This window comes from Topomyia yanbarensis, unplaced genomic scaffold, assembly GCF_030247195.1.
Source record: "Topomyia yanbarensis strain Yona2022 unplaced genomic scaffold, ASM3024719v1 HiC_scaffold_10, whole genome shotgun sequence".
In the NCBI taxonomy this organism is placed as follows: Eukaryota; Metazoa; Arthropoda; class Insecta; order Diptera; family Culicidae; genus Topomyia; species Topomyia yanbarensis.
In genome coordinates, this window is record NW_026683225.1 from 182312 (window position 1) to 198652 (window position 16341).

The window sequence follows — 16341 nt, forward strand, 5'->3', positions numbered from 1 at the left end:
CCTTGCCGAGGGACATCCCGGTCAACAACATGGTACGGTCCTGCGCAACTGATATTGAATTGTTGAAAGCATTTTTTATATATGAATTTATTTGACACAGCTTAACTGAGCCGTGGGTCTCTTATGTTATGCGTAAAATTAAAAGTATAGCAACTACAATTATTTCTTGTCCGATGGATCCGATCCTGTTGACGCAATTTGCTACTGCGTGTTGGGGGTCAACCGATTTGCCTTCTCTTGCGTCCACGTCCATATCCTCATCTTTATGACATCGCCAAAAATGCCATCGCTTTTGTGTTGTTCATGATTGTTGGATTTTATATTCTTACGAGTCATTATTGCGTATTAGTCTTCTGCGGCTTTGGATGTTTTGTTATCTGTGCTGGTTGTTGATTTTGGTGCAGTCGTCGTTGTTGAGTGATCCGCAATTATTGTTTTAGTAACCGTTTGTGGTTTAGCATAAGTTGACTGTGTTCTGGTGTCTGTTGCAATATTTTCCGTAACTGTTTGCGTTTGCGTTTTGCGAGTATATTGAATTCCATTGGCTTTGATTAAGAGAGTCAGGTAGGAGGGGATAGATTTCGGCACACGTTTTCTCACCACACCAACACCGTTGGGAACACCTGAAAAGAAGTTTAAGTACTATCGCTTCGATAGGGAAAAATTCATTCGTCAATTAGGAGAACCAGTACAAGTATAGTTAAGTTTGCTGTTTCCTCTATTATAGATAATCACATAAAAAGTTTTACTGACATGACAACACAGATTCGACTCAAAAACATTTAGAATGAGCCCATTGCAGACGCCCAGAATGATTATTCCCTCGCATATATATTTAATGTATATAAAATAATAATTTCATAAAAAACGCTGAAACTAATTTTCAGAAAAATTTTCCAAAGTGATGCAACAATTTTGGGTGAAGTCTTCACCAACAGTACATTCAAGTTTTGTGAAAATTCAGATATAAGCTCGTTGCAATATCACTATGCTATATTTCACCCTAAGGAGAAAAATTGGGTAAACACCAAAATTTTTGTCACCAGGGCGATTTTTTTGTTTTGGTAAAACCAGTCTTTGCACTTGAAGGGCACAAGTTCGTTGCAATATCATTAATGCGTTGTTTGAAGGCGACGGTTGGAGCATTTTCTCGGAAAATCAGTTAACGCTAGGTTTTTGAAGGTGACGAATGGAGACAATAAGTAGAGATCGGTTCACTGGGGAAACGATTTATTGGGGAAGACAACCCACTTCTACCAGGAAGGTGAACAAGATTCGTCATAGAAGACCCCAACTTCTCGTTGAAAATCATGTACATTGAATTTCGTCGAATCATGAAAAATCTTTCGTCAATCTCGAAAATTCGCCCAGATAATCTCAGATTTGTGATGGACTGCAAGCAATTGGCATTACTGGCGACAAGAATTTTATGAATGACTACCGCGCCTACATCCCCGCCCACAAAATTGAGATCGACAGTGTAGTTACCGGTGTGAAATACCGGATTGGCTGTTTTACGCATAACAACGTTCGTCTGTCTGTACGGTTATTTGTACCGCGCGTTATGCATTGCATTGAATATAAGAAAATGGGACATTGCAACAATAAGGGCCAATATGGCAATCGTGCAGAGAATCATTGGGATGATTTTTTAATTAGCAATGCTGTAAAGTGTGTCTATTGTGAGGAGAGTTCACGTCATCTATTACCCCGCCTCGCAGGGTGCGCCTGGATAATGAGGAGCGTTCCCGTAGAAGACACTTTAAGCACGCTTTTTCAGAAACACTAATGAGAGCTTCACCATTCTTCACGACAAATCATTATGCTCTCTTGATTCAGGTACAGATCAGATTCCCTGAACAAATCTGAATGTGTCGGATAGGGCCACAGCGTGATATTCTTAGTCTTGGGTTACCTGCAATTGGAACACTTATTTTGACTTATTTTATGTTATTCCACTTATTCTAAGTTTACAAACAATATCAATATTTAAGCCCCCCCCCCCGTTCCCTTAAGGCTCCTACATCAGATAGTGTCGTTTTTTTGCTCATAATTTGTTTATTAAACTACCGTTTGTATTGGCTTGAACTAAAAGATGTTTTTAAGTTTTTTAACATTGGGCAGCGGGCTACCGAGAGCAGCCTATGTGTGCTGAACAAAGGCAATTTGAAGTCCGAACAGCCGCCCGTGGGAGTACTGCCTAGAAAAGCTTATTTTATGTGCACGGTGACTTTTTTCAACGACTTTATGCATAAAAAATCTCAGCATCTCTGAAACTTCAGAAAAAGAAAGAATGCATTTTCCCCTTTCATTTCCGACCAACATCAAAATAATCCCCCCTTCCCACCGGAAATATTTTACATAAATTTGAAAAATTTACTGTGTTCGTAAAGTTGATGCAAAAATGGAAATTAAATGCATTTTTTCTAAATTGAGGCTAATTTGTTATGCATTCCTAGAGTGATCTGCCCCTAGCATTTGGTTCAACTCAATTTGCCTCCTATGAAGGTATCTGAAAATGATCCGGATTATACATTTTCTATTTTTAATCTTTTTCGGAACCAAATTATATAGCAGGCTCGTTTGTATCATAAAGCATTCATATTTACTGCTGTAAGTTTTCGTGATGAGATTTTTACTTCCATTTCATCTATATAGGAGTGATTTTATTTTACGGGGATGCCTCTTTGGCCATAACCGGAAACTCTAGTGATATGGGAGAACTCACTCTCTTCTAGGATCTTAACCAAGAGTACACGCAAATAAGCGAATAGCGAACGGTTATAAAATCGAATTTATACACGCGAAGTTTCATACACTCTACACGCGACAAAAACGTTAACATACAAACGTTTGAGTCCTTCGCGATCATCCACGCATACCTGCACGAAGCACACCACGAGAGTCTAACACGAGCTGAGAGGCCGCTTTGAACGAACCAAATGCAATAAGAACTGACAACGCTCGTGCTAGGTATCCTTCATGCTCGAGCTGTAGGGTTCGAAGAGCTAGCTCGGTAAGATGGCACGATTTAACTCAATTAACTAGCACGGTAAGCCTGCCCGATGAGCTAGAACGCAATAGAGTAAGCCATTAAATGAAAGAATAGGACAAAGCATGAAAAAAATATGTTGGTAAATGTGCGACAAGTTTCTGCAAAAAAAACGATGCAAGCATTGTTACACTAACGTGTTGTATTTTTTCTACTTTGCTATAGCTGAGCTATAGCTCGGAACAGCGTGCTAGCTATCACCAGGCTAGCAAGAGCTCTCGCTCATCGGTGCTCGTACTACTTGCTAGCTCAATGAACTTAGCTCTGATACATTATGAGCCAGTGCACAAAATAAAAGAACGGTGCAGCACCGTTCTTGTGCATGCATGCGCTCCGGTGACTAATTGAACGTTTTAGCACTTATAAATTCACAAACGCGGTCTCAAGAATGAGCCTACACAAGCTCGTGTTCTCGCGATCATAAATTAACTACGTCCAGAAGTTCTTCCTCTCGGCCCTAGCAGCCTAGGCCCCATGCTCTCAGCTGGACCAATCAGAAAAAAAAAATGACGCTCATATCTACTAGACAATACGTTCCATGGCGGCATGACCGGGAACTCTAGTGATAGAGTTGATAGTAATAGAAAACTCACTATTTTCTAGCATCTGAATCATACACTAAAAATTAAGTATTAGATTCACGGTCTGTGCGATCATCCAAAAACCCACGCGAATATGTAAATGTAAAATCGAATTTATGCATGCGAAGTGCCACGCTAGCACACACGACATGCAAACGTCTACGCGACGAACAGACGTCTACGCAATCGAACACAATAACATACAAACGCCCTAGACCTTCGCGGTGGTACACAAAGCCGAACATACAATCGCGCTCATCCACGCACAACTACGCCCAATATTTCGCTAACACAAAAACGTCCCTAACGATTTATTGACCCCTACATCACTTCCAATCCGATTCTCACGCGATCGTAAAGCCCATACGCCCGCACAACTGAGCCGTCCACTTGATACCCAATCAGAATCATGGCCTGCTGCAATTGGACTTAAGTAGTAATGAGGGATTCTGATGGGTAGCCCTTCCGTGAACTCAGCTCTACAGCTCCAGTAGGACAACTCTCGACAAAGAAAGAAAGAAAATAAAATTTAAAATATCTATGGGAATCGTATTCTGTAATAAAATTATGTTTTTGTCTGCCAGTTAGTATGAAATTTAGAAACATGTTAAAAGAGTCCAGGTTGGTGGGAAGTGCACAATAAAACGTCTAATGACACAGCTTTTATTCAAAACGACATATCTACAATGAGTAACTCTCTTTGTTTACTTTCTCTTTCGATTTTTACGGCGTCTCTATAGCACTTTTCACTTATTTTACAGTACAGATCGAAAGACGGTGGTTTTGACTAGCATATTATGCAAAGAGTTGAGGGATAAACGTTAAAGCGACCGAATTATTAACAGAAGAGAAAGTAAACAAAGAGGGTCACTCATTGTAGATATGTCATTTTGAATAAAAGGTCTAGATGTTTTATCTGTAGCGAAGATGGTCTTTCGCGATTTTAAATTTTTTTAGGTGAATCTCGGAGGAATTACTGTATCGTAGAATCTGTCGGGAAGTGCCAATTTGAACAACAATCGCTGTAATACTTTAATTCGTGCCGAAGTGATCGTTTATTGTCGAGATGTGTGGAAATGAAAAAAATAAAAGAGGAACTCGGATCAAAGAACGTTACTTTTAATCTTTTCGTATCAGTCCGAGTTTTGGAATATTTACATACAGGTTTCATAGCTTAGCCTTGCGAAAGTCACCTCTATCAGATGCCATCATATCAGACATTCAATAATGATAAATTTCGATAGATTGCGCCAGACAAATAAAATCATGTTGCAGAACAATCTACAAAAAGTCGTATTCATGGATAATAGCAAAATCAAGATTCGACTGCACGATATGGCATCTCGAGCTTGCGATACGGTCTTTAAAAGTGTCGCTGTACAGAAAAATGAAATCGTTACAAAGGACACATGAAAAAAAAAACTAATTATTCCTAGATATTTCAATGGTGATTACGCGGTAAGATTGCGTTCTTCCTACCTGGTCCGACAATACAAAACACGACAGTATAATTCTACAAACCACGCTTTGCAGTTATCAATGACAGATTCCTACCTCAACATTCTATGATTCTGCATTCAGATCCTCTAATCAAAGTTCATAATTATGGGATTGGATTATCATGGATATTTGAATTCGAAACCTAATAATTTTGAATCCAATGTTCTAACCAACATAACTGTTATAATTTCGTAAGTTCATTTCGATCGGATTGTCTAATTTTCTACAGAAACCCATATAATTTCTAAGAACCTTCCTGCATGAAAAGAAATTCCAGTTGTGAACATGAAGAATGTTAAACAGAAGATTTTTTCTGGATTTTTTAAAAGCATAATGCGAAGAACGAAACGATGTCTTGGAACGGTCGAACTAGATTATGATGGTAAACTAAATATATTTTGGTTCCATAAATAATAACTGCAAATCAAATAACAAATGTACATGGAGGAAACCGATCAGGACACTAACACAGAAACTCTGACTTATAATTTCTGTGCTCCATCAATAACATTGAATTCAGAAAATATTTCGATTATAGAGGTTTTAAAATTAGGGTCATTTGCTTCTTTTTTCGTGGTAGAAAAATCTCTTTTGAAAAAACTCTGACCCTGTGTGCGGGGTTGGGAATCGAACCAATCGATTTACCAACTACGCTATGCCAACCCCTAAAACCATTGTTAAAAATCCCATTGCCTGTAGTAAAATATAGTAAACAAGAGAAATACTAAACAGTCTAAGAAATCAACTTTAGTTTTCTAAATTTTGAGATGAAATGTCTACGGATTTTTCCTAGCCCACAGTTGGTCAGCTTACTTATATCCAAAGCATATGGAAATGAGTACTGAGTACCGATCAATCTTTGACTATTCAAGGGACTGTACTAGTACTATTTGAAACAATAGAAAATCCTTCAGTCCTTCGTCTCAATTAGTCTCCGGTAATAATCTTGGGGTCAAAGCCTCTCTTTGCGATGGCAACTCTATTGCCGTAGAATAGTAAAAGTAAGTAAGGATCACTTTTTATAAAATGGAGGCTTCCAGTGTTTCATGGTAACCGTAGGTCGATACTTTGAATTTGAAAATGGTGTCAATCATCAATTTCCATCACCTACAATTTTCTCTGCAATTAATTCTTCATTTGGAAAAATTTCTCTAAGTTCTCCAATTTTTCCTAAAAATAAGAGACATTTTTATTTGAAATGAAGAAACTCCACGATAACTGACTGTTGAAGACTTCTCTACAAATCATTAGTACACATTTGTCGGAAGGAACAGATACCCTTCTCCTAAGTTTTAAAAACAAGGTTATTCTAGATAGTTATTGTGATATGCGACTGTTGATAATATACATTATATTGATAATCGAAAAAGTAGTTTATCGAAAACTTAAGCGAGTGTTGAAAGCGCAAGCGCTTGTTTTATTCCAATAGACGGTGGAACAAACCAAAACATCTGACTGTGCAGGAAAGCAGGAAAAGCTATCGAACCTCAAGTTGCAGTCGACAAGACTCGAAATATTTCGCCGCCTTGAAGGAAGATTTCAATGCGCAGCAGAAAACTGCACATACAGGTTTCGAATGTCAGAAAGAAATTTTTGGTGTATTGTAAAAATGTAAAAGACCCTCGGCGCCGTCGAACTAACACATTGAACAGTGTTAAATCAAGTAATAAAAGAATGATAAAGTTATAGCAAAACTGAGTAGTAGTTACCCTTATTTTGAGTAGTTTTTGTTAGATGTGTACAAGTTCTCGGCGCTATATACCATAGAAAGGATTTTCCTTGCTTCATTTTAGATATTACTTTCCTAGTGGTCAGACGTTTTTCCAAGTATTCCAGCGATAACCAATCAAAATGTCGGACAATAAACGTAAGTGCATATAGAATACTTAAAATAGTCAGAACTTAATACTGCGCGATTGTAACATTTGTTTCCGCATATTTTAAATTTGTCTTTTCAGCTTCCAACACCCAGCAGAGAGCCGCCGCTATAAAGGAATCCATACAAGCGTACCAACAAGGTGAAGGTACCAAGAGTCCTGAGCAACGAGCTGCGGCTGTGAAGCAGGGAGTTCAACAGGACAACAGCCGCAAATAAGTTGCCGGTTACTGATGTCGCCTGCGCTAGTTGGTTCTACCGGTAGGTACCTAGAGACTAGAATAACTATGACATCATGTTCCGTTTGACCAGCTCAGCTGGATTTCCAGATGGGAAATGGCGTCTCCGATATACTCTTCTCTAGTGAAACGACGTCGGTGGAGCCACTATCGTATGAATCATAAATAAATATATGCGATATCAACCATTTTTGTTTCGTTTATTTATCAGCAAAAATTTCTTATACTTGTACTTGGCTGTTTCTTTTGAAATTATCGTTCGAGATTTTCCAAAGTAGGCGACGTTTCTTCGTCATGCTTTTCTTGTCGGATCATTCGCATGCTCGATGTAAACAGCGCGTTTCGGGTGAAACGTACAGAACAGTAACCATCATGATCAATATTTTAAGGAAGTGGTCAGTGTAGTAATGCGTCCAGTCGATCCAAACGTTACCTGATGTCGAATCGCTGTTCTTTTAACCATCGCCTGCTTCGATTAGCAATTGTCCTAAAATCTTCATATTCGTATGCTTTAGGGTGGTGTAACAGAGAATTGTATTGGAAAACTTATTATTTTTCCTTTCATTTCTAGAAATCGCAGTTTTTCTTGAAGTATAAAATTTATTACGTAATCGTATAGCCCAGAAAGTGTCTAATGACTTTGACGAAAGAAGCACGCGAGAATGTATCTAAAAAAATAAATAGTTGTTCAAACTTTGCGATTTCGAATTAGTAGACAAAGTCCTATTTTCTGCTAACATTCGAAAAGTTGAGACACATGTAATTTCTATTTAAATGTTTGAATCTTTTCTTCCACGTATGATATTAGCGAATGATAAATGATAATTTATTTGAAGGACTGGAATGAAAACAGGTAACAGAAATAGAAATCAAGATTCTTTTAGTTCACCGGAAGTGTTTGCAAGTAGAGTGGTACATAGTGTTTTTTGGAAAATGCTATAGCTGATCGAAAATCGGTGGTTCGAATTAAATACCGGCATTGAATTCGAACCATCGCTTTTCGATCAACTATAACATTTTTCAGAAACACTCTAGCACCATACTTCCTTCTGTAAAGTTATAGAACACGTATCCACATAATTGTTATCATACTTTAGAAAGAGCTGATATCCCATCAAAGCTACATTTGTTTAATCATTTTCATTGGAATATTTTTCGAGAGTCAGATATGACTGATACTGATGATTTACTTTTATTGAGAAAAAATTGCTGACTGATATCCAAGATCTGTTGGGATCTCGGCAATCAATTAAAAAAACTGAGATTCAACGGAAAAAAATGTGTACAGTCTCCGATTGCATCGCTATATACAATCTTCTCTTATCGTACTAGCTCTAGAAACAGTAAACATTGAGATTCAAAGCGAACGAACAGCACCAAAACAGAAACACGAAACGCCCTTCACAGGCTAGCAAAAGGGTGTTCTTTTCCGCCTTCCTCGGACACTTTCAGCCACCACAACGCTGAAAGTGCATTTTTTAAACATAACATCATTTATTTACATTATTTATTATACGATGGTTCTATTTAGATTTCACTGTTCCAACTTTTTTTTCCAAAGTCCCAGTCTGAAACATCATTTCCGGTCAGCATTGCTAGACTGTCTTGATTGGCGATCGCATTAGTAATACTTCTACAGCCAGGCCCGTGCGCAGAAAATGCTCATTGGGAGGGTTTTGATTTTTTTACGTTTCTCATAAAAGAAAGGTTAAATTTTGAAGATTTTTATGAGACCTGGAAGGCTGAGAATTGTGTACCAATCGACTCAGCTCAACAAATTGGGTAAATGTCTATTATCAAGATGGAATGGAATTGGTTGGTGGTAGTGTCGGATTGGTTTGAAGTAGTTAATCTTACTGACTAAACTTAAACCTCTTGTATCTTGCCATCCTCATCCATCCGAGGCCACTGTTACACTGAAAAACATTGTTCCTAAAATCTTGCATAGAGTACCATGAGTTCTAGAACATTTACATTTTTTCGTTACGAAAACAGGACAATGAACAAAAATCATGTGTTTTATAATTATGTTCAATTTCGCTTCAGTAACGCCCTCATAACGCTTTTATTAGTGGAAATATTAGTTTTTGTTTTGTGAAATTCAATCACGGTTTCCTTGTCATTATCAAAACGATTTTCTGTACGTTAATTAGTTCACAACTTTATGATCATTACTCTCAGTTGACTCATTGCACTATGGCTCACAAGGGCGGTTTTTCGGTACAAAAATCAATAACTCCCAAACCGTTCATTTTATAGTAATTATGTCTGAGAGAATATTTTTGGAAATTAAATTGGCTTTCTTTTAAATTAAAATGGAACTAGGGTGGTCCTCTCGAACATTCTTTTCGAATTTTTTTTTTCGAACTAAATGGTGTAGCAAGGTACTTATTTCAGCAAAGTTGTAGAAACATGTTTTTCAAGTAACATTTTCAAATGCATCAAAGTTATATCGGTTTTCATGCTATAATTATTTTTCTTCTTTAACCTAGGGTGCTCCTGAAAAAGTCAGTTTTTTAACTATAACTTTTAGTAGTTAGTCTATCTTCATACTATCTATGAAGCAATTTTAGTACTTTTCATTGCGAATATTTTTGCTGAAGAATGTGAATCGATATCATTTTTCGTTATCGAGTTACGATCATTTTTTAAATAAAAATGATAGTTTTCAATGACCTCTAACTCAGAAGGTTGCAAAAAGTAGCAGCTAAATTTGAACTTTTTTGAAAGTGCATCAAAAATACTATAAAGTATCTCAAAATCAACTTTTGCTTTTTTATCCTTCAGCGAATAATGTTGACATCAACATTATAATCAAATGACATCAGCTTACGGCTGTTTTTAAGGACCTGGTCATCGCCATTTAGCATCTGCTTTACTAGATCAAAAAGTCAACTATTTTATTATAATCGTCATAATTATTATAATCACAATCTTCAACAACATCAGCATCGTCGTCGCTATCTGAATCGTGTTTCTTTTCCCAAAGATTAAGTTTCCTTTTCCTTTTCAAGCACAATTCATGCACTCGTTTTTTTGGACGGCCTATAATTTTGAACATTATATAAACAATATAAAATGTAGAGCATGTTACTTTAAAAAGCGAATGACTTAAGGATTACCCTTTATTCTGCTCTGAGTAAGCGACGAATTTCTGTGAATGCTGGTTTGGGAGGAAGTGCATTCTTTTTTTGAACTGTTAACGGCTTTTCGAAATATTTCGAATTTTTATAGAGCAATTTCGTCTCAATTTGATGACTGTCTTTCCAAAATTAATCAAACCTTTAACATGTTTTAATTGCTACAGCTTTTGCATTCTGAGATCTAATAATAAGCATAAGCATAAGCATAAGAGATCGCCCGTAGTTGCTACTCCGTTATTGACCAGAACCAAATTAGGTTGCAAAATGTTCATTGGAACAACATGCTTGGGAATAACATGATGAGCCACATTGTACAATCTATTCTGATCCCTGCATGCTGATCAATACCGACGCCGGCCACGTCCGAATGCAGATCTTCTGGGAAAGGAAGGAATGTTAGTCCGATACATGTTACTACTAGAGACCGAGGAATCCTCTGCATCTCCATGTATACATGTATCACGGGATGGGGAGAGTTGTTAGTAAGTATGCCAATAGCGTTATCATGTAATAATTACTCTGGGCAGCCGGCTGCCGAGAATTTGGGAAATTTATCATTTGTTGTATTAATACGATTAGCAAAATAAGCACCTTGAACTCCGGATAGCCGGCTATAAGGAGCACTGCTTATATTTTTTAAGAATATTCAATCACACAACGAATTTCAACGAATTTTTCGTGGTTTCTATCGTGTCGGTGCTGATTTTACCCGGCGATCGTTTGAATAAAATGAGGAATCTTATACGGAAGGTTCATCAGAATCTTCCACAGGTATCGCGGAGTTGGTGGTTTGGTTGGAAATAGGGTCTAGGATTCGCTCCAAGCAAGCGATGCGACCTGTAAAGCATAGTTTATTAGTTTGTAGTTCAGTTAGTTTTCGAGAACACGATTGCTCGAAAAATAAGATCTTGTTTAGTTTTTTGTTCTTTTAAAATCTGGGTAGCCGGATACCGAGAGTATCCTATGTTTTCTAAACAAAAGCAATTTCAACTCCACACAGCCGATCGCGGGAGTATTGTCCAGAAAAACTAATGTTATCTGCTTAATGGTCCGGATCACTATTTATTGCGACATTATTTAGACTAACTTCGCTATTCCTTCTCTACGATATATTTTTTGGGTTGCAAACTACCGAGTGATAACACGTTATGCAGACAAAGAGTTATGATAGCTCTAGATGTTATAAATCAACGAAAGTGCTTCCTATTTGTAATATCGGATTGTTTGTGAAATACACGTATACGAACGATTATATCGAACATTGAAGGGAAATACAGAGGATCGTTAACCTGATGCACGGGCTTGTTACCAATAACGGAACTTGAAATTAGATTTATTAAAACAGACGCGGCGAATTTTCAGTACGCATTGACCCGCGATCATCGATACTAGTCAAATTAAAGTCTTATTGGCGCTGATTTCCGAACAACTTTTACGGTATTGATTTCTCGGCTATATCGCAGTCGCATCGCTAGTCGCTCTCATTCTGCTACTATCGGCAGAAGGCTGATAGCTCCCAGTCGTCGCCGGACTAAGGACCAAATGTCATCAATAGACTTAGACTCGCGTGGAGGCATGCGATAGAATAGAAAACTAAGCAATGAAAATGACAGCAAAACACTTATTCTTCGTGCTGACATTACTGAAGGTAATTGCCAACCGGTCCCCGATCCCTCTCGCGAATTGTCAATGCTCAAACCTTATACATGATTGAAGTCATCATTCCACTCAAATAAGGTCATGTGTTTTCCCAAAGCACATTGAATGCTCTGTGAATCAGTTCCCTCGTTGGTAAAACAAACCCTAAAGAAACATAAAAATTAGTTTGCTCAGTCCAAAGAAAAGTTTTCCGACTGGCAGATACGTGTTCCCTTACAGCGCCATCACATCAACGAACACCCAAAATTTACATGCGACAAAATATTTGCAATCCCGAATATAAAAGACTCAAAACCTCTACTCATTTGCAATAAAATAATACAGTAAAAAAACAGTTGAATATCCAAGGCGGCTCATTTTTAAAGATAGCACCGCCGATGAAACACTCAATAAAAAATAGGTGACAAGGGACGCGGACGAAATTAGCTGAGCACCGACCGGCTGGTTTGCCACCTATTTTTCGGGCGAAGAATTTTGGGCGACACCTGGTAGTCGCTAGTCGCTGGTGAAACGCCAATTATTTGAATGTCAATTTTTCTTATTGCCATATTTTTTCAATTCTCGGATCGAATTTTTTTCTCTGAAGAACCATTTTTCACTATTTTTACAATGTACACTGTGTTTCTAGATGTTTTCTGTACACTTTTATTGTCCTTGCATCAGGAATCGACGGCCCGTAATGCGAGGAAAAGATATTTTTTCATTTGCCGGAATTCAATTTTCACAAACTGTCACCACTCGCGTCTGTCGAAAATATGCCGAAAATGCTTTTATAAACCACTCAACTTTGTATAATTGTTAAATTGCACCGTTATTAACACTTTTGATAACCGGGAGACAGTAAACTGTGCCAAATTAAGTTAATCATGTAAACAATAGGTATGAAAAGTCATCACGTCATGAGACGTTTCTGATCAGCTGATTATTTCCTTTTTACTTCTTCTGACGTTACACCGAGGGGTTCGACGTCCGACAATATCGGTGATTCGTTCCAACATCAAACGAATCGGATTAATGGAAGATGTTTGTCGGACGAGTTTTTCTGTTCGCAGGAGTCGACTTGTTGACAGAACTAGAGCACTCTAGTTAGAGTGTGGCCAAGAGGCCATGACGTAACCAAACGAACATGAAATTTGACGTATTTCTATTGTGTATACGTCAAATTCCATGTTCGTTTGGACACGTCACTGCCTCTTGGCCACACTCTAACTAGAGTGCTCTAGACAGAACCCACCGCTGGGTTCAGAGATGCCAGATTTGCAGACAAGTCTGCAAATTCGCAGACTTAATTTATGCTGCAGATCGAATTTTTTTCTCTGAAAAACCATTTTTCACTATTTTTACAATGTACATTGTGTTTCTAGATGTTTTCTGTACACTTTTATTGTCCTTGCATCGGGAATCGACGGCCCGTAATGCGAGGAAAAGATATTTTTTCATTTGCCGGAATTCAATTTTCACAAACTGTCACCACTCGCGTCTGTCGAAAATATGCCGAAAAATGCTTTTATAAACCACTTCACTTTGTATAATTGTTAAATTGCATCGTTATTAACACTTTTGATAACCGGGAGACAGTAAACTGTGCCAAAAATGATGAAAATTAACCGATTCGAAGGGAGCTCTACGAGAGTCAACCGCTCGCGACGAAGATACCCTTTTGCATTCTGAGATCTCATAATTTCCTCAAACACAACCTTTATTTTATTTTTATTTTCACCTTTGGTCACTTTCCAGAGATCAAATGGTTTTCTTTTATCCATTTTAACGGAACTAATAATACAAAGCACTACACGCGTTTATCAAAGCAGTCGTTGGCTACTGCGATTCGATTCGTGAATGGGATTGATACCAATTAAACTGTCACTACTCGTGGTGTTGTTGTTTATATTTGGCATCGAAGGACAAAAAAGCAAAAGTTGATTTTGAGATATTTTATAGTATTTTTGATGCATTTTCGAAAGAGTACACATTTAGCTGCTACTTTTTGGAACCTTCTGAGTTAGAGGTCATTGAAAACTATTATTTTTATTTAAAAAAAATGATCGTAACTCGATAACGAAAAATGATATCGATTCATATTCTTCAGCAGAAATATCCGCAATCAAAAATACTGAAATTGCTTCATAAAGAGTATGAAGAAAGACTAACTACTTAAAAAGTTATTAGTTAAAAAACTGACTTTTCAGAAACACCCTAGGTTAAAGAAGAAAAATAATTATAGCATGAAAACCGATAATGCTATAACTTTGATGCATTTGAAAATGTTACTTGAAAACCATTTTTCTACAACTTTGCTGAAGTAAGTACCTTGCTACACCATTTAGTTCGAAAAATAATTTTTCGAAAAGAATGTTCGAGAGGACCACCCTAGTTCCATTTTAGTTTAAAAGAAAGCCAATTTAATTTCCAAAAATATTCTCTCAGACATAATTTATCTAAAATGAACGGTTTGGGAGTTATTGATTTTTGTACAAAAAAACCGCCCCTGTGACCCATAGTGCATTGTGGATATTTTCTCGTATTCAATTTCACGATGCTCGGAATTTTATTCATGAATCCATTCGATCTTCGTGAACTATTTCATGATTATATATTAAACACAACTTACCATTCGTGCTCCTGAAATAGTTTCCAAAATCATGAAATATTATTCATGTACTCGTGAACTCGTTCATTATTTCTAGTATAATAGTTACGACTGACCATGCGTACCCGTGAAATAAATCACAAAATTATAAAATGTTATTCATGTCGTCAACTGGATCATTTTATCCAGTATAGTAGTCACAAGTTACCATTCGTGCTTATGAAATAGTTCACGAAGCCATCAAACAGTATTCATGTAATCGTAGATATAAAAGATTATTGGGATATAAAAAATTATTGGGACCATTATCGTTATTCATTCGATGCGGTTCAGTGTGATGACTGGATAGAAAACGAAAACTGTGCTGAGCGCCTCAAATCGTGTTCGTAATATAGTTTACAGAATAAGATCCCGCGAACACGTTTATGGTCCAGTTCACCTTGTCACGTTACTCCGAGTAAAAAACCGATAGTAACCAAAAATACCAGATCGCGATAAGACGAAGAGAAATTACGAATACCACGATGAAACTGAAATCATGTCACATTGCTTCACGTGTCAAATTCGAAAGTAAGGTCTAGAATAAAATATCAAGGTAAGATGAATAGAAATTACAAAATTCGTGACTGAGGTCCTGAAATCATAAACATAAATCACACAACTAGTGACAAAAATATCAAAAATCGTCACTAAGATCCTGAAATCATGAACATAAATAAACATGAATCCCTACTCGTGACTCAAATATCACAACATGAACAGAAAATATGAAAACCAAAGTTCCTTCAATCATGGACATAAATCACATTACTCGTGATTGAAATATTCAAAATCGTGACTAAGACCGTGAGATTATGAACATGAATCACTTTACTCATGACTGAAATATCACGATAAAGTGAATAGAAATTACGAAAATCGTGACTAAGATCCTGAAATCATTAACATAGATCCCACTACTCTGACATAAGAATCCTGAAATCATCAAAATCGGCTGTGTATTCCCAAATTATGAACAAGACTCATAACAAAAACTAAACATATCCAGCAAACAATAGTAACCCAACCAAACATTCAAGTGTAACGCCATGTATATAGTCGAAGTGAACTAGTTTTGTAGAAACACAGATAGTTTCATGGATACGAGGTCTAGCATTCATAGTTTTAGAAACTGTCACGGATTTCATGAATCGTTCACGAAATAGCAATCAATTTTTCATGAATTTATGAACGATTTTTTTCCGTGTAGGCACAACTTCAGTGGAAATTGTACTCTAGCTCTTTTTATTTTGTGTTAATCGTTCATGTTTTTTTTTTTCCAATGATGCTTTTTCTTGCTTGCTGTCCAACCTTCTCGGTATATCTGACCTGCTCAGGTCTGCTGCAAATATCGTCACCTGTTGAGACACGAACCGATCCGGAGGTGTCGACCATAATGATTTACATCTCTTTACAACCACCTTTCCAGGGTTTTTTATCCTTCTTGGTGCTACTCGTTCCTGTTCATTTGATAGCTGCTGCTGAGAATTTCTCGGCGGCGGTATTTCTGCCGGGACCGATAACCATTTTCGCGAGTCATTTAGCTGTCAGTCACTCCGACGAAGAGATCATCGGCTGTAAAATTTCTGCAGATAACGATATCTCGATTTTCTCTGACATCATGCTTTATCCTTAGATCCCGTTGCTAGCCCGCTGACCGAC

The 16341-nt window shown here is 37.3% G+C and overlaps 1 long non-coding RNA gene across 1 annotated transcript; it reads left to right on the top strand.

The window, feature by feature from the left end:
- Positions 1 to 6873: 6873 nt before the first annotated feature.
- LOC131694566 (uncharacterized) lies at positions 6874 to 7433 on the top strand. The gene is made up of 2 exons (XR_009306522.1): positions 6874 to 7000; positions 7092 to 7433. It is a non-coding gene; the product is annotated as an uncharacterized LOC131694566 (long non-coding RNA).
- Positions 7434 to 16341: the final 8908 nt, after the last annotated feature.